Below are 20,309 nucleotides of genomic sequence, written 5' to 3' on the forward strand. Positions count from 1 at the left end.
TCATATTTGAAAAGTTTTACAATACATTTTACTTTAAATATTTTGATGGATTTAGATACAATTTTATGTGTAAAATATATAAGTCAAAATTTAACATATTACTTTATGATTTTATAATCAGTTTCTGTTAAAACCAAGAATCAACGGAAAAATATAATTTAATGAAAGAATACTCATCTAGTGGCAAAATTTCTGACTTTAAATCAGATTTAGTTTTTGTTATATAAGGACGATTAATAATAGTTGTAGATGTTTTGTACAGCCAAAATTTAGTTTATAATCATATATGTTAACCAATCAAACTCTTATTTCTTTAAAAAATTTACAATAAAAATATTTTTAGAAAATTAAAAATAGCCGTAGAAAACTTTTTTTTCAGAGCAATTAAATAGTTCTTTACAAAGGCATATCAATACAATTTACAACAACAAAATTTACGGCATAATTTCAATAGTTAAAAACATAAAGTTACAGCTCATTCCAGTCACCTCCCATTAGTGTTTTCTATTTTCTTTATAAAGTTAGCATCTCGCATTTTCATCTTTAATTTTGTATTTGTCATTTGATCAAATTAACCTAGAAAATAACTTTCATCCTTTGACCAAACCCAAATTTTCTTTGCATTACATTGATCAAATTCAAATTTTATTTTATTTTGGTACTTCACATATGCTTAAATCAACTTTTTCATTTTTCATAATAATAATATAAAATATTATTTTTATTTTCTATTAATGGTGATTCTGATAATATTGTTTTTCACATACATACAAATTTGGAGGAGACTAAAGCGAAGAGTATATGAATTATATCTATATTTTCTTAAATGACTTTGTGTGATATAATTTAACCTTAGATTTTTATAGTCTGAAATTACCATTCGAATTAAAATCTACTTAAAATAAATTATAATTCTATTATAGAAATCAAATGATATTATGTTGAATTTATAAATACATTGATATAGAGTTAAATATCTAAATAAGTCATATATCTTAAATTGTATAACGAATAATTATTTTAAAAATCTACTCTATTTTTAATCTAGTAAAGTTGATTTCAACTTATATAACCAATAATACCTCTTAAAGTATTTATAATTTAATAAAGTTTACTTTTGTATTAATTGTTTTTGTAAACCAAAAATTAAACCAATTTAAAATTATTTATAGTTATGTTTGTTGACTGTAAGAGAGAATAATATTTCAGATATAAAACTTTAAAAACTCAAAAAAAATTCATAATCAACTTGTTTGAAATTTGATACTTTAGTCAATATCTTTATTAAAAAAACTACTTTTTTTGTGAAACTAACTACGATTTTTTGATTAACCTCATTACACTTTCTAAGCTTTTGATTTTAAATATAAACCCCCCTAAAAATTATTCTAATTTTATGTTTGTGTGTAATAATCGCAGATATTACCCAATCTTAAGACTTGGGGTTCCTCAATACTGCTATTTGGTGGAATAGGTGGCACCAACTCGTTCGCATTAAACTAGGCTTGACACTCACTTTCTGAATAACGAACTAGTTCCAACAGATCTCTGTCTATCCCCCTAAAGAGCTTGTCATTTCGGACCTTACAAAAATACTAGATTATCCAGGGGTAAAGATCTCTGTCAAATTCTGGCTCGGCAATGTTGTTCTTACTTCAAAATAGATAATCCATATACCACAAGGTTTTTAACACTTAAATTTTAAATTTTGTTTTTATCTCTTATCTTATTTTCATATCTATATCAAGAAAATGGACATTGGAGCAAGAAGACTATCACCCAATGTTACTACCGTAGTTAAACCATTTATACAAGTTGGACTATTATTGTCGTAGCCGAAACACCAACCATGAATGCTTATGCCTTCTTTCTGGACTCGTGATGGTTGATGCATCATCTTTTCAAAATATTCTTCTAAATCTTCCTTGGTGCCAAGATGCATTTTTCGAAATTAGTAAAACTAGTAAGAAAAAACTTTTCCGAATAAAATATTATAGAAAACAACATATCCATGTATGTGGACGCAAACTAGCACTCATTATATTTTTCTAGTCGTACCACTTATACTAGTTTTAATTGTACCGATTATACGATTTATAGTTGAACTAGTCATAATAGTTATACATTCTAGTTGTACTAGTTATACTTTGTTTTCTTCTTTATTGTAAATCTCATATGTATATGATGAAACTTGATTCCTGGTGAATGAAAATGGATCAAGAATGATGATAGATTGATCGATTTGTGATGAGAGATAGAGAGAGAAAGTTTTTTTTTTGTCATCAACTTATTCGAAAGAGAAAGATTTGAAGGTTATTTTAAATTTCAGTTTGAGATAAAATAAAATAGGAGAAGCTTCAATGGAGAAAAAGACTAAAAAAGATTTAGGTTAAAATATGGGTCAGGTCAAATTTTGGATCGGGTTAAACCATTGGATTTAGTTCTATATAGGCTTGGTTAGTAAATATATAGAACTAGTAAAGGTAAACAGTCATTTTACTTCGTCACATAGTTACTGAACTGATAAAAAAATTTTAAAAAATATTTAGGAATTATTAATTAATAATTGTTCTTTAAATCCAAAATAGATTATATATTGGGTTAGCAAGTTTGTCGATTCGACCGCAAATCTGATTCGGATATAAAACCCTTACTAGTTAAATAAATATTTTTCGCTATTTTTCTTTAATTATTATATATATACCATCAATCATGGGGACCTCAATTTCCGTAAAATGTTTTTAAAAAAATTAAAAATATAAATATTTATCGAATATTTATCTTGTTTAGAGAAATTTTAGTTTTAATATTTGGAAATTTTACACTATATTCTTCTTAATTTATTCTTTTACAAGAGATAGAAAACCATCAAATATGATTTTACTGTCAAATAATTTAAGTTATTTTATATTATATATTATTTTCAAAAAATCATTTTAATTTTTTGTATTTTTTTTAAAAGATATTCTTGTTAAGCCACAAAACACTTCAATTTTTTTTGTTCAGGAAAATAGTATTCATTTCACAATGTTTTATTTACTTTTACTGTTCATTTTATTTATCTTTAATAGTCACCGGTTATTAGTTAGAGTTAATGCGTAACTTAAAACTATAAACGATGAATATAAAAGACACTTTAAATATATGGTTTTACAACGATAATAAAAATGTAAAAAAAAAAATTTGAAAGTAAACTAATATAGAAAATGAATGTAGTTTATAAAATAAATAAAATAAAAGCTTTGGGGCCGATAGACTACAACCACTGGTCGTGTAAACGATTTATGTGGGATAAGGTAATCATGAAACCCTGACCAATATACCTTGCAACTTGTATCAATATACCTTGCAGCTCGTAGGGTTTGTTGACCATAATTCATGAACCCGGTTATCATAGGAAGCATATTGTAATTATCTATGAATAATTTGATCTTTGTTTCGTTCTCTTGTTTAAAACAAGTAATGAATATCTTGGATTGATTTTCAATTAAGAGTGAAAAGAGTTGGAAAGAAGTTGTTAATAATAGATTACCAAGGGAAATCGGTAAAAGAAATTTTCATCCAAGATTTAATAGTTGATCCATTCTTAGCCTAGGTAAAGTCCATCTGGTTGCGATAGAAATGAACAAAAACAAATAAGTTTTAGCTAATGTAATAAAGATACCAATTGTTGTTCCAAAAATTTGATACTTTTCCATTTATTACAAAATATTATTAAAGAAGCAAAATATTTTTATGACATCCTCTAGAATCTCAGCCTTTGTTAATAGTAGGCCTGAGACTTTTATCCAAAATCCGGATTCGATCCGAGATTCGATCTGGATTCGATCCGAGATTCGATCCGGATCCGGATAGTAAAATGTTGGATCCGTCAAAGCCGGATCCGGATATCTTAAATTTTTAGTTCGGATATCCGATTCGTAAATTTTATTAATAAATATTTCAAAAATAGTAATATATATAGCATATATAAATTTTATGTAAATTTTGTAATATTATACATAGAAATAATTAAAGATATTATATATATTTTTATTTTTAAATTATTGTTAATATTATATATATATATATATATATATATATATATTAATATTATTTTTTATTTATTTAGGGATCCAAATCCGGATCCGGATATCCGCTGGATATTACAATTTTTAGAACGATATCCGACACCCGGATATCCGAGAACCCCGGATCCGGATAAGAATAGTAAAATTATGGATCTGCAGGATAAGGATCCGAATCTGGATACCTTAAAATTACCCGGATATCCGATCCGTCCCAGACCTAGTTAATAGCACCGGCCATTACATCTTTAACGTGGAACAAATCTTTCCATACTTGTCTTGCAAGTTGCAACTTATTAAACAATGCTTTGACCAAAAGAAAAAAAAACTAAATTATTAAACAATGGGCGGCTGTTTCATAGAAAATCATAAGCTGGAGAATTAGCATAAAACCAAAGCCGTTGACATGCATAAAACCTTCTGATAACGGATTCATATTTGTAATAGATATCCAATCATCAATTAGATAAAGAAAAAAGGGAGTTTAGAAAAAAAGAAGAGAAGAGAGTTTTTCAAATGAGAAAATAGCTTTTGATAATCCATTTGTGATGTGTTGGTATATATGTATAGCATTGGTAGATACCAATTTGCTATGTGATAGCAGTCTTTGATTCAAGTTCCTCGTATCACTTTTACATTACTTAAGTAACGTATTCACAATCTTGACAAAAAAAATTATTGGTTACAAAATATGTCTTTAGGAAACTGATAAAATTGATTTTTTTTTTCCAAAAAAAAAAGAATTTACCTTCTAAACTAAAAACATTCAAAGTCTTATACCCTAGCTAGCTAACTAATCACGTAGCCCTGTTACATTCTAACCAGTTTAAAATATTTGACGTGATTCCGTGCTATTATCACTATTTGAATTCTGAGGCCAGAGATTGGTTTTTGTAAAGCAAAGCAATAATGGAGAGAAAAAGGAACAAGGCCCATTTTTAAAGAAGGATCTTATTGATTGATTTTGGTTGGACCCAACTGTTCATTTAGGTAGTATGGAGTAGAAAGTTCTCGTTTTAACTGCATCCACACACAGACTCCGGAATGTTTCTGGAGATTTCTCTGTAGATAAGATTGGAGGTCGAAGATGATGATTGATGAAGAGAAAAAGGAACAAGGCCCATTTTAAAAGAAAGCTTTCGTGGGATATCGGCAATTTTTTCTGTGTTACTTCCAAAAAGTGACGAAAAGAAGAACATAAAACACTTATATTGTCATTGAGATCGGAGACAATTGGGGCAATATAGCCATATTGCTGGAAAATCAAGTAACTACCTGAAACCATGAAAAACCCATGTTCACTGTATATATTTGTGCTTTCCTTTCCCATTTTACCCATGTCCTAAAGTTTTATTTTGTTTCTCTTTCTTTCCCGAACTCATACCTCTTTCATCTATCTCTTTCTCTCCCAATTATCTAAACATTTGCTAAGATTAAAGCTTCATTTCAAATCAACCAATCTTCTTCTTAAATCTCCAAATCATGATCTACTCTGTTTCCAACGCCAATCATACGATAACCTCCTCATCTTCTTAAATCTCCAAACCTTCCAAAAAGATTACGATTAGTTCGAGGATTTTACGGACTCAACATTATGTAACTATTTCAGAAGAGAGAGAAAACACTATACATAAAGAGAAAAGAAACAAAATAAAGTATTAGTAACAATACAATAATTTCTTGATTTATATACAATAATTGTTAACCGTTAAAAATATATTAGTTGAATAGATAATGATTAAGTTAACACGATAATCTATTTTTTACCATTTAAGAAAATATATATCAGGTAACAGTAGTTATTTTTAACATCTTGCCAACCAATTTAAAAAAGCGATAACATGTTTTATAACAGTTAACAAAACATGTACATGTTAATGACAACATATTGTATAAAATGTAACTGCTAAGTTGTGACGTACAATGTTATATGACTTGTTAGACTGGTAACCAATTTCGCACCATTTAACAAACTATGTATAAGCCAATGTCAGTTATTTATTAACATCTTATAAACCATTTAAAAAATCTTTAACATGTATTGTAACAGCTAAGCAAAGATTTACCTGCTCACAATACTCGCTACTGAAGTGTTAGCTTCGTGTTCTTTTTATCGATGTCGGGGAGACCCTATCTTTCTGACTGTACAGCCCATACATACACCAACATCTGAATCGACGAGATCTATCCAATACGTACAGTGGTGGTTGAGACCGAGTGAACCGACGAAGAGATTGTGGTAGACGAACTCATGAGGTGATAAAGATATAAGATTTTCAAACATCAAGTTCTGCAGAAATTCAATCTCCTCGGTTCATGGTGAGAGATTTGATTCAATCAATTTTGGGTTTGTGTTGGGATCTAATCTTCTCTCCTACCATTTCTAGATGAACTCATCGAGGATATAATTTTATTGGATCCACAACTGTGGATACAGAAAGAGAAAAGCTTATTTGTAAAAAAGGTTGTGATAATGGATTAGAGAAGATGAAAGAAGAAAAAAAATTATTATTTGGCAAAAAAATTTAGGGAGATACGAAAAGGAGAAGGAAGAAGTATGGGCAGGGGCTGGCAGGACAGAAGCTGGCAGGGCAGGGGCAGAGAGACATAGGGAAGGGCAAGGGCAGGGACAAAATTGGGGTTTAGAAATAACACTATTAGAAATATCAATAGTGTTTAAGATATTTACCTAATTATGGATTTTTCTAGGTATATGGGGCCTAATTTCTCTTGAGGATTATATGAAAATATAATTGTGATTTACTTTTTTTTTTAACTCCATCTAAAGCCATAAATAAAAATAATATAACCTGACACTTTATTCTAAACTTCATCTTAAAAGAGACAGTTTAAGTTAGTCTTTGAGTTGTTGTAGTAATCCGCGTCTTGCACGGGATGAAATTATTAATTTCATTATTTTTAAAATATTAAAATATTAGTTATGTTTACTTTGGATATCAGTTTAGTTTTGGTTTATTTTTTGGGTTTTAATATCCTATTATATAACTACATTCTAAATCTATATTTTCTTTGTTCGATAAATGGTTGAGGTTTTTGGTGATAAACCAAAGACTATTAGTATTTGTTTGGTTTCATGTTATATGAATTTTAGAAAATCCTAATGTCAATTAATAGTTTCATATTATAATTTCTAAACGAATTCATAATAAAATCAAATTTGGATCATTGTTGGAAAAAACAAAAGAAAATTATAAAGATAAATAATTTCATTACAATTTAGTTAATCGTGAAATGAAGATTTAAAAATTAAAATATTCTATATTATATCTGAATTAGAATCCTCATTTGCGATGAATATTTCGTTATATAGGTACTCACTTCAAAATGCATATGTATGTGTATGTAAAAAAAATTAAATTTTTTTTCATAAATATATAAAGATACCGTTAATTAATATAAAGAAATGTTTGTTCAAAAAAAAAAAAGAAATGTTTGTTCAATATAACAAATGAAAGATAAAATTCCTTAAAAAATTAACTAAAAATAAAATAGACTTAGTCATTACAAATTTTTTTATATATAATGAAAATTAAATTGTATAGATAATTAATAAAATTAACACATCTACAAATTGGGCCTGTTGAATTTTATTCTTATATTGTGTTATACATTGGCCCAATCAATTTTTAACATCCCCTATATATTAATTGAGGATCATTTAAAAAGTTATAATCTTAATTAAGTTTCTACTAACTAAAAAGAGACTCTGCTTAGGTGTCACTTAATTAGAAAATCAATTTAGCTTACGTGGCAGTTTAAAAATCAATTAAAAAAAATGTTGGTACAAATCAATTACTAGGGAACATTATATTAACCCAAAATATAAGAAGCGTTTATTTTTTTCTTAAATAAAAGCTACGAAATTACCTAATATGATTAACATATATATGACAATTAATGACTATGAATAATAAAGAATTGATAACAATTTTTGCATCCTTCTTCATTTTTGTTTAATTTTATATTATTAAAAAAAAATTAAACAATCACATTAACTATATAATAAAAAAATAGATTTTTTCTTATATGTTATATTTTGAATTTTTTAAAATGACTTTAAATTAAAAAAAATAAGGAAACCTTATATGTTACAGTTTTCTTATATGTTAGATTTTTTCTTATATGTTATATTTTGAATTTTTTAAAATGACTTTAAATTAAAAAAAATAAGGAAACCTTATATGTTACAGTTTTCTTATATGTTAGATTTTTTCTTATATGTTATATTTTGAATTTTTTAAAATGACTTTAAATTAAAAAAAATAAGGAAACCTTATATGTTACAGTTTTCTTATATGTTAGATTTTTTCTTATATGTTATATTTTGAATTTTTTAAAATGACTTTTTATTACAGAAATGTAAGTTTTCCTTAAGTATACGACTAAAAGCATTAAAATGACATGTATCAATTCGATGGTTTATCTAAAATCTTTGAAAACCATATGAAAGATAAATATCAAAATAATCTAACTATGGAAACAATACTGTTCACTCTTTTTCAAGAATGTGTTCGGTGAAAAAAATTAGGTTTTTGTGTCATAATTTGTTTAATGTCTAATCCGATCAACCCATGATATATTAATTATAGTTTAGTTCCACAATTTTTAATAAAAAATTTAATAAAAATTGATCCGGTCCATCAAAAAGAAATTATATAATAACAAAAAAAAATATTGTATATGTATAAATAAAATGATCAAATATATATAAAAAATTTGTCGATAATATATACAAATAAACTCACCCTGCACAAGTCGCATGTCTTATCCTAGTTCATACATTACTTCACTCCATCATTTGTTTGGAGAAGAGGGTTACAAAATTTGATCTCATCAGACGATCCAATCGATTCCATCACAGACTGTTCTTCACTCGATCCTTTCGACTACATCGCCAAAATTTCTCCCAAAAACCTTGATTGGATTGATTAGCTAAGAGAAGTTTCAGAAGTCTCTACCATGCAGTCTTCACAAAAGGTTTCATCTCAATTAGTATTTCATTTTCATATATGTTTGTTTCTAGTATTATATAAGTTTATTTATAATCATATTGTTTTTATTTCAAAATTTTAACTTTTGCAATAATTTTCTGACTATCCTTTTTGCCTCTTGCTTTTCATGTACAAACAGCAAGTGGCGAGTTATAACTAGGGGTGTCAAAATGAGCTATAGCTCATGAGTTGCTCAGTTCAACTCAATTTTTCATGAGCATGATATTTATTTTTTAGGCGCATTTAATAAATGAGTTTAATGATCGAGCTTAAATTAGATCACGAGTTATATGAACGATCTTTATTGAACATGAGCTAACTCATGAGCTTGGTAGTTTTATACTTTACATGTGTATATATATATATATGAATGACTTCTATTTTGCTTATGTAAGAAAAAATAATTTCTACACTAATCATATTTATCTTATAAAATCAAAATATAAACCAAAAAGTAATAAATATATACTAAAAGGTAAAAGAATATTGATATAAATCCTCTTATCATATATCTTTAGAACTAAAATATAAAACTAAATATTCCTAAGACTTTCATGCAGAATATATATATATATATCTTTACGATTTGAATAGATAAAGAGTTTGAATATGAATCAATACAAGACTTTTATGTAAAATATATTTTTAGATCACTGATTAAGCTTTAATTTAATATATTATTAGGTCTTGGTTTTATTCAGTATTTAAATATTAATGCTTTGGATTTTTAAATTTAAAATTATATTATAAAAAATATTCTATTTTTTTATTTTTTAATTATTTTTTTAATTTTTATTTTTTTATGTCTGATCGCGAGTTAGCTCATTTAACTCATGATCTAGATGATCTGAGTTCGAGTTTGTATATTGAAGCTCATATAATAAATGAGCTGAGCTGAGCCAGATCATGAAAGACCCGAGCTCACCATGATTTGAGCTGAGTTGAGCGAGCTAGCTCATTTTGACACTCCTACTTATAACGGAGCTTCGATTTCCTCTTTCAAAAAGACATCTAAAGTACAAATACTCTAAACTCCAAACAGAGATTTCGGAAAGGAAGGTCCTCGAAAGCTTAACCATTCGAAAAATATCTACAACATTGTATTAAGGTTAGTGTTCTAGACTCATTTTTTTTTTTTTACAATTTGATTCGGTAGTATCCAAATATATAAATCTTGAATACGATCAGAAATAGTGGTTTTTTGTAGTTTAAATGATATGAACTACAGAGAAGTCACTAAGATAGATAAATCTATTTAAAGATAAGAAAACTAAACTTCATTACAAAAACGATGCGTGTCTCATCCTTTCTAATACAAAGAATGATCTAAATAGAAATAGGTATTATAAAAACCAACTTTAAACTAAAAAATATGATAATATTTCTTCAAGACTTCAGAAATTGGTGGTTGGAATCCTGCATAAGAGAAGTTCAATTTATTAGGCAGAGCCAACTTTTTTATATATACTACTCATATGAAATAACCAACTTATTATCGTATGCTTACTGCAATTTGAAGAACTGAATCTCCTGGATGTCAGTATCAAATAGAATTTCAGAACCACCTTCTAAGTTTGAAAAGTTGATAAGAATCTTGGAAATGCCTTGTGAAAGAAATAAATCAAATTGATTCACCAGATCCTTTTTGACAGACGCGTTAATCTTAACACCCTAAAAAAACCAATAAAAACTGATGAATATTAGATAATGACATATAAAGCATACGTAAGTTTCGTAACATGAAGAGTAAAAGCGGCATACGTTTTAGTTGATTACAACCATCTCAATATTTAGGCCACTAGCAGCAGAATACTGCTTCCACAAACGTATGATCTACACTCTAATCTTCCACATATACTTGAATGGTTTCAAATCAGACACAACAGTTATCACATCCATTATAGATGAATGAAGTAAGTTTGCTTAGGTTTTGCGTTTAGGTTATGACTAAAAAGAATGGGCGAAGTGAGTCTTATATAGGTGGGATAAACCTAATTTAAGTCACGATGTATTAAATGCCATATATTTGTACCTTGCTCATTACAATTCGATTTATATATTGTCATAAACCATAGATGTGAAATATAGGCAAATCCCCTATCATTAATCAACTTTGCCAATCACTCAATGTAGCAAAATATTGCCAAACACACACGCAGCGGTTCCTTTCGGTATTACAACCAACAATTTTCTATTTCGGTTTAATATTCTTAACTATAATAATATAAATTTCGTCTTCGATAATAGATCATTTTCAGTCTCCTAAATACAAAGTCTTGCATGCATTAATAATCAGCCTCACATAACGAACTCCAAAATTTATAACATCAACAAAATTTTGCATGTAGGATCACAAGCTATGACTGAAACAAAAGTTGTGCCCTGTGTCGAGAAATTGATTTCTTAGCTGACAAAATCTTGCACGTAGGATCATAAGCTATAACATCGATGAAATCTCATCCCACATAGTTTTTGAGAACTTGATTTCTTATCTGCCTTTAGTTACTAATTAGCAGACCTTTTAATTTTTTTTCTAGGCAGTTGAGTGCTTCGCAACACTCCATATTTAGAAAGTGATCTTTGAATCGCCTTGACATAGGTGACGCGATTCTGCCGTTAGAAGCTTTTCCTCAGTTTGAAGCTCTACTAACTTCCATTCGAAGACAACTTCAAAGATTCAGACTCTGGAGCATTGATTTCTTTCATAGTGAAGGGAACCACTGCGTTAATGCGATCTCTCTCAGCGTTATTCGTGACCAACGTTATCAGTCTTATATAGTGTGTGCTGGTCCGTCGTAGTTGAACCAGTTAATCCAAGAAGAAGCATTTATAGTCGCAGACCAGAATAAACTCGTCGAAGCCTTTCAAAGTAGTAGACTCTTTTGAAGTGTAATGGCCTCTATTTTATTTTGTTTAAAGCACTCTTGTTTCGAGCACTTTATATTTGTTGCTGGTTTTTATTTATTTAGACTCTTTTTAAGACTCACGTTCTCTCCTTTCTCGTTATTTTTGTCGATATTGAGATGTCTCCTTTACAATAATGAATTAATAAAGTCTTAAAAAAAATTAGTTCAATTTGCACAAGCGGATCTGTGACTTGGTATGAGTAAAATGAGCTTTCCATCATATCCATCGGCATGATCTAAATGATAAAACGTGGTTGTGTTTCATTGGAAACAAAATAGGAAACATTATTGTGAGGAGCTCTATAAGGCGACACATCAGCGTCCGTGTTTTTAAAGTAACGTGAGGCCGCCACATGTGCAATGTAATGGGAAAGCATTAAATGACAATACTAATGCTTCGCTTTTAATATATACTAGGTTAAGATCCGCGTAAATATGAATATTATATATAAATTACTTTTATATATTATATGTTTTTACATATTATGAAATAATAATTATATATTGAATAATTAAAATTATAGTAACTATTACGTATATAATTAAATTGGTGCAAATAGTAAATAAATTCTATTAGTCCATAGGAACATTTTTTTCTATTTTATATGGAATAAAATTAAGTTTAAATGATATTCACATATATATATAGTACATTTTAATATTGACATCTCTTAAAAAATATTTTATACTCATATTATTTTTGATCATTTGTATTTCTTTATAACAAAAAATTTAAATCACTGATAACAATAAACAATTTGTGAGATGTTTAATAGTTTTAGTAATTTATAATTTAAAAAAAATTCAATGCAAAGTTTAAAATCTAAATATTAAGTTGTCAATATTTGTTCAAAATGTTTATCAAAAAAATTCAAAGCAAATTTCGAAATTAAAATACTATTGTATTTTTATATGGTATATAATTTATTTTTAAAAAATATTAATATACATATATATAATATTTATTAAATGAGACTTCTTATTTATGTAATTTTGTAATAATTTGAATCTTGTTGTAGCAGAAATTTTAAATATGGATCACAAAAATTTAAATGTGAGATTTTTAACAACTTTAGTCATTTATAGTCGTTTTCAAAAATTCAAAATATAATATATACGAAAAAATCTAAATTCTTATTATATAGTTAATGTGGTTGTTTAATTTATTTTAGTAAGTTATTTTTTTTTAAAAATGATAGAGAATTAGACTATTTTTTATCAAATCTTTGTTATTCAAAATCATTAATTGTCATATATACTTTAGCCACATTAGGTAATTACGTGATTTTTATTTAAGGAAACAATGAAGAACATTCATGATTAATTTATGGTTAGTTTAATGAAAAACTTATTATATATTTATATGGACTAACATATTTTTCTAAGGATTCTAGAAATGATTGTGGTGATGGCACGTGGCTACAAAAATATGTTGTAATGTTTTCCTTTTAATATATAAGGGATATGGACTAACATATTTTTCTAAGGATTCTAGAAATGATTGTGGTGATGGCACGTGGCTACAAAAATATGTTGTAATGTTTTCCTTTTAATATATAAGGGATATGGACTAACATATTTTTCTAAGGATTCTAGAAATGATTGTGGTGATGGCACGTGGCTACAAAAATATGTTGTAATGTTTTCCTTTTAATATATAAGGGATATGGACTAACATATTTTTCTAAGGATTCTAGAAATGATTGTGGTGATGGCACGTGGCTACAAAAATATGTTGTAATGTTTTCCTTTTAATATATAAGGGATATGGACTAACATATTTTTCTAAGGATTCTAGAAATGATTGTGGTGATGACACGTGGCTACAAAAATATGTCGTAATGTTTCCCCTTTAATATATAAGGGATATCGCAATGTGTTAGTTTCCAAAAAAAAAACGCAATGTGTTGAGACGCTATAAAGGACGGAAACCATTCACCAACGTTTAGAAAGATATATGTTTTTGTGATAATTAATTCACCAACTTTCCTCCCTTTGTATATTCATAATAAACCCACGTGCGTTTCTCAAAAGACAACGCTAAAAAATGAAAAGTAACATGTGTAATAATCCGCTATAACACAAAGGTTATTAACCGGAGCGTCTAGCTCTGGTGGTAAAAGACTCACAGCTGTGAGCACCGCCACCTGGGTTCGATTCCTGGCCACTGCGAATTTAACATTCGGGCCGCAGCGACACAGATTAGTCTCTTGGGCCTGGGAAGCCTTTGGAAAAAAAAAAAAAAAAAAAAAAAAAAAAAAAGTAACATGTGTTTAAATGTATATAAATTTTCAGTATAAATGGGTCACTCCATCACTTACTTTCTCACCAGGAAAGCAAAAAAACCCTTAAGCAAAGAAAACCAACTTGGTCTCCTAGAATAAAGAAAACTCCAACGGTAATACTCTTATAAGTTTTGAATGCTTTCATTTGTTGTTATATACTAATTCCGTTCCCGAAAGTAAGATGTTTTAGATTTTTTTCTTGTTCCATAAAGATAGGTTTTCTATATTGTTAAGGTACTTTTTTATACTTTTGAGAAACATTAATTGAGAATATTTGAATTGATTAAATTTCATTGGTGGAAAGTTATTAGAAATTGTATAATAAAGTAAAAAATAAATTAAATTATAAACATTTATTAAATTCTTAATAAGCGTGCATACTCTAGAAAATCTTAATTTCAGGAACAGAGGGAGTATTAAATTTCAGGAACAGAGAGAGTATTAAAGAGCTAACTAAAAATTGAGTTAAATTAAAAGCTAATTTACATTTGTAAATGTATTTTTTGGATTTGCACCAAAGGAAAGAAGAATGGGTTCACACAGTACTCCTCAACTTCCAGTCATCTATCTCTCGGACCAAACCCTAAAACCAGGAAGTGAGAAGTGGGTTGAAGTGAGGAGTGATGTCCGTAAAGCTCTTGAAGACTACGGCGCTTTCGAGGTGTCATATGATAGAGTGTCAGAGGAGCTTAAGGAATCGGTTTTGGAAGCCATGAAAGAGCTTTTCCAGCTACCTGTTGAGGCCAAAAGAAGAAACGTGTCTCCCAAACCCTACACTGGATATATGACTCATAATGGTATTTCCGAGAGTCTGGGGATCCAGGATGCCAATGTTTTGGAGAAAGTTAACGAATTTACTCAACTGCTACGCCCTGATTGTGAGGGTAACAAGAGTACCAGGTCAGTATTGTTATGTGAAAAAACCCCAATATTACTTCATAAAGTAAAAGGGAAAATTAATCTCTTAGATAACAAAAAAAAAAGTTTGTAACAAAAAAACACTAAATCTTATATATTAAAACAGAAGTTACAACCTTGATTCATCTGTAATTTTTTTAAAAATAGACCTAATGGACCTATTCATAGAAAGTCATGTTACATTTAATATTTAATCTTATCATTTAAATTTTGGACATATCAGAAATTTTTATTGGACTATCAATAATTGGATTTAAACAATAGATGATTCATTGGATTTATATATAGTATAAATTAAATAGATATAATTTAATATTGTAATACTATACCTCTATATGCTAAATATTTAAATTTTCGTCGATGTTAACTTTTAAAATTATAAAGATTTTTTTTTAAATAAAAAAAAATCATATTATCTAACAATGATTAATCTTTACTACCTTAAACCAATGAAAACAAATTTTAAACTAAATAGTTTATTTTAAAAATTAAACAAAAACTAAATGTTTAATTACTTACTCGATAATATAAATCTATGAAGCGAAAAGTTTAATTTTTAAAAACTTTCTAAATTTGTGAAATGTTACACTATCTTTGAATATGACAATAAAATAATATTTTACTAATCTTTATATATATAGTTACGATTTTAATAATGAAATAATAATCCGAAAATATATATATAGAAGAAGATACAAATACATGTGAAATTTTGAAACAATATATTCAATGAAAAAAATATACAGTAAACTTATTATGTTTTAAAAATTGATAGACACATATATATTATAATATATACCAATTTAAAATTGAAAACAAAATATTTATATAAATGAAAACAAAAACCCAATGAGAACCTTAAACTATCACTAATTAAGAGATAAAATAACTAAATTACTCCAAACCCTTAAACCCTTACTCTAATCATATTTTCTAAATATTAAACTTTAAACTATAATCACTAAACTCTAAACTGTAAATTCTAATCACTAAACCCAAACACAAATATAAAATAAAAAGAACTAAAACTTTTAATTAATGATATTTTGAAAAAATTCTCCCTTACTATTTTCTATCAAAAAGATGTTTTAGTGATATTTTTGGGTATTTCTGGAAAATAAATTGTACGTAAATTCTTGTTTGTATTATCGAATATATTGTTCCTAAGATTTTGTTAATTTCTTCTAGTTAGAGCATGTTATATATTTTTCCGCTCAAAATAGTATTATTTGTGTAGTTCAGACAAGTGACAATTTTTTTTCTGTCTACATAAAAAACTTGATTTTTATATATTGTTCCGTAGAGAAAATGCTAGTTCACTCAGATATGAAACCAATGACTTGAATTTTTTAATTTCTTAGTATACGTTCTTGCGTTTTTGTTTTGTTGTTTTCTTCTCTTGTATCTATTAAAATTGCTTAAAGAAATTTCTGTCTTGAAAACAGCGAAAGGATACATAAGTTTTCAGAGAAGTTAGCAGAATTGGATGTAATGGTGAGAATGGTATTTGAGAGCTTTGGGATAGAGGATTACTTTGATGAGAACCTCAAGTCAATGAATTACCGTCTACGACTGATGAAGTATACAGCACCACGTGATGTTGATACTAATGTTGCGGCAGGTGCTAATGATGCTGGTGATGGTGCTAATACGAATAACAATGGTAATACTGGTGCGGATGTTGGTGCTGGCGATTCAGCCAGTACTGGTGACAATGACAAGGTTGTTGCTAGTGATGATGCTAATGCTGGTGCTGATACTAATGATATTGTTGTTGGTATTGCTAACGTTCATATTGATGATGATGCTAATGATGTTGCTAAAGCTAATGGCGACGTTGGTGCTGGTGTTGATGCTAATACTAATGATTGTGCTAGTGTTAAGTCTAACGCCGACGTTGATAATGTTAATGCTAATGCCAGTGTTGGTACTAATGGTGATGGTGATACTAATGCTAATGTTGGCGCTGATCTTCAGGAGAAGAAATTAGGCTTACCTTCTCATACTGATAAAAACCTTTGACAGTACTTTATCAACATGAGATTGAAGGTTTGGAGGTGTTAACCAAAGATGAAAAGTGGATCAGATTGAAACCATCTCATAACTCTTTCGTTGTTATCGCTGGAGATTCTCTATATGTAAGTTAACTCCTTTTTAAATGGCATGCATGCATAAAATATTAACTCATCATATTAATCAAGATTTTATGACATACTTATATGGAATAATTTACCCTTTAATATTCTAAATTAATCAAGCCAAATCTTTTTTACTGTTTCGTAGTATTATTTGAAAACTATTGAAATTCAGAGCCTATACATACAGAGCAAATACACCTTATCGATTTTGATGTTATTTGCTTTCTAAACATTGATGATTGCCAACAAAAAAAAACATTGATGATTTGTGATCTGTCCAAAAGTTTTAAGGTTTTGCTATAATTGTGCACGAACATTGAATCTAGCCTTCAAAAAAAAAACATAGATTATCTAAACTAACTGAATTACAGATAGAGAAAGTATTCTAGTAATGGAATGTAACTAAATTAGTGGAAGAAAAAAAAGAAAAATATTATTTTAATTCACGTTCACTCTTTCTCTACGAACTAATATTTTATGATTTCATACTTTTATGTGCTCATGTTTACTCTCATTCACAGGGGCCAGGAGACCAACCAAACATATAACAATTAAAACTATCTTCAACGTATCTCTATTTTTTTTAAATAGAAACAAAATTTTACTCTAATATATTTTTCTATAATAAAAAATGCTATATTTTCATACTTTAGAAATATTGTTTTTATCTCTATATTTAAAAATAAGAAATAGCATTTCCTTATTGTAGAGAAAATATAGCATCCATATACTAAAGATGAACGCATTTGAGTAAAAATTCATTGTTATTTTTTTTTAAATTATATTATAAAAAATTCTTTTAAAACATTAACATCAAAAATTCCGCAGAATTTCTCATCATTAAAATAGTCAAAAGAATAAAAATAGAAAGAGAGAATGTGGGAAAGAAAGAAAAAATGTAAAAAAAACTTTCTTTGAAAAAACTATGTAAAAACTATGAGAGACACAAATCACATGTGTCAATATGTAAGTATTCATATTTATTTTATGTTTAAAATTTAATTATATAATAAAATTATACTGCTGACAAAAAAATACTAATATTAAAAATTGAGATATCTAAACTATTAAAACTGAAGTACAAATAAATCTTAACTCTAAGTTTTCCTCAATAATTACTATTCAATGCCATTGACCTTATAGATAGCAATTTCCATAAAAAGTATTACAAAATTGCCTAATATTTAGGTACCTAATAAATTTAGAAAATATGCAATCCTTCATTTAATTTAAATCAAAATAAAAAATTCAATTTTGCAATCCATAAAAAACTATAAATAGATTAAATTATCAGATTTATTTATTGGTTTATTGAAAATTAAATTAATCAAAGTCTTTTAAATTTTTAGAATAATAAAAATAACTCAGTTATATTTAATTAATTAGTTTCTTCTAATTTAATTAGTACAATAATGTATGTATTTAATTTTAATCGTTTACAAAAGCAAATACCCGTGCGTCTGCACGGATCAAGATCTAGTACACCTTAAAAATTATACCTATGATCGCTCTAATGTCTTATGATTTATTTGCTCTTGTCACTTTCACTTTCAGTCCAGTTAGACAATTAGTGCATGTCTATACACCATGTTTTGCTTACTTTCTATTTGACGAAGTTAATTATTTCATTTTTAATGTTTATTTTCTTCTGATCATGATCTTGGTGTTACACAAAAAGAAGTAATAACGATGTACTTGGCGATGTATATGTTTTTTGATTGCAGGCACTTATGAATGGTAGAATATTTCGCCCGTTTCATCGGGTAAGAGTGACGGAGAAAAAGTAGACAAGATATTCAATAGGATTGTTCTCGACTCCAAATGGAGATTACATCATAGAACCACCAAAGGAACTTGTGGACGAGCAGCATCCACGTGTATTCTATCACACTGAGGTTGGCCGTAGAGCTCGATCTACTCTGCATGCTTATTGTGCCGTCTCCGGAGCTTAAATGTGTGCGCTTACTTATGGGAGGTTATACAAATGTTTTGGTAGTTTCAAGATTCAACTAATAAAAAACCTATATAGTACTAAATAAAAGGTTTTGATTAGTTGAGTTCTGTTGGTGTAATAAGTATTGACTATGCGTACGTTTCTCTATTGTTGGAAATAAATTAAGTACATGTACACACGCACATGTACAATAATTTGATATGATTGTTGAGTTTATTGATGTGGCACCACTCCATAACTAGGTGCTATGTAACTTTCATGTAGATTTGTATGCTCATTTTATTATAAGAGTTTGTGAAGTTTTTAAATATAATCGAGAGGTAGACAGGCTTCTTTTGAATTTGTTGGGTCGCAAAATGCCGAAAACGAATTTGTAGACTAAGTGAGTCAGTTTATTTGATCATAACTATCTCCTATATTATTAAAAATGAAGTACAATAGATCTTATATATTAAAACAGAAGTCACAATTTTGATTCATGTGTGATTTTTTTAAAAATGGACCTAATAGACTTATTCCTATAAAGTCATGTTACATTTAATATATAATCTTTTCATTTAAATTTTGGGCATATCAGAAACTTTTATTGGACTATCAATAATTAGATTTAAATAATAGATGATTCATTGGATTTATAGATAGTATAAATTAAATAGATATAATTTAATGTTATAATACTATACCTATATATGCTAAATATTTAAATATTTGTCGATGTTAACTTTTAAAATTATAAAGATTTTTTTTAAATAACCAAAATCTTATTATCTAACAATGATTAATCTTTACTACCTTAAACCAATGAAAACAAATTTTAAATTATATAGTTTATTTTAAAAATTAAACAAAAACTAAATGTTTAATTATTTACTCGATAATATAAATCTATGAAGCGAAAATTTTAATTTTTTAAAAACTTTATAAATTTGTGAAATGTTACAATATCTTTGAATATGACAATAAAACAATATTTTACTAATCTTTATATATATAGTTACGATTTTAATAATGAAATAATAATCCAAAAAT

General features: G+C 27.6%; 1 pseudogene; it reads left to right on the plus strand.

The window, feature by feature from the left end:
• The first annotated feature begins 14,262 nt into the window (after nucleotides 1–14,262).
• On the plus strand, nucleotides 14,263–19,647 carry LOC106332262 (annotated as a pseudogene).
• Nucleotides 19,648–20,309: the final 662 nt, after the last annotated feature.

This window comes from Brassica oleracea, chromosome C3, assembly GCF_000695525.1.
Source record: "Brassica oleracea var. oleracea cultivar TO1000 chromosome C3, BOL, whole genome shotgun sequence".
Classification (NCBI taxonomy): Eukaryota; Viridiplantae; Streptophyta; class Magnoliopsida; order Brassicales; family Brassicaceae; genus Brassica; species Brassica oleracea.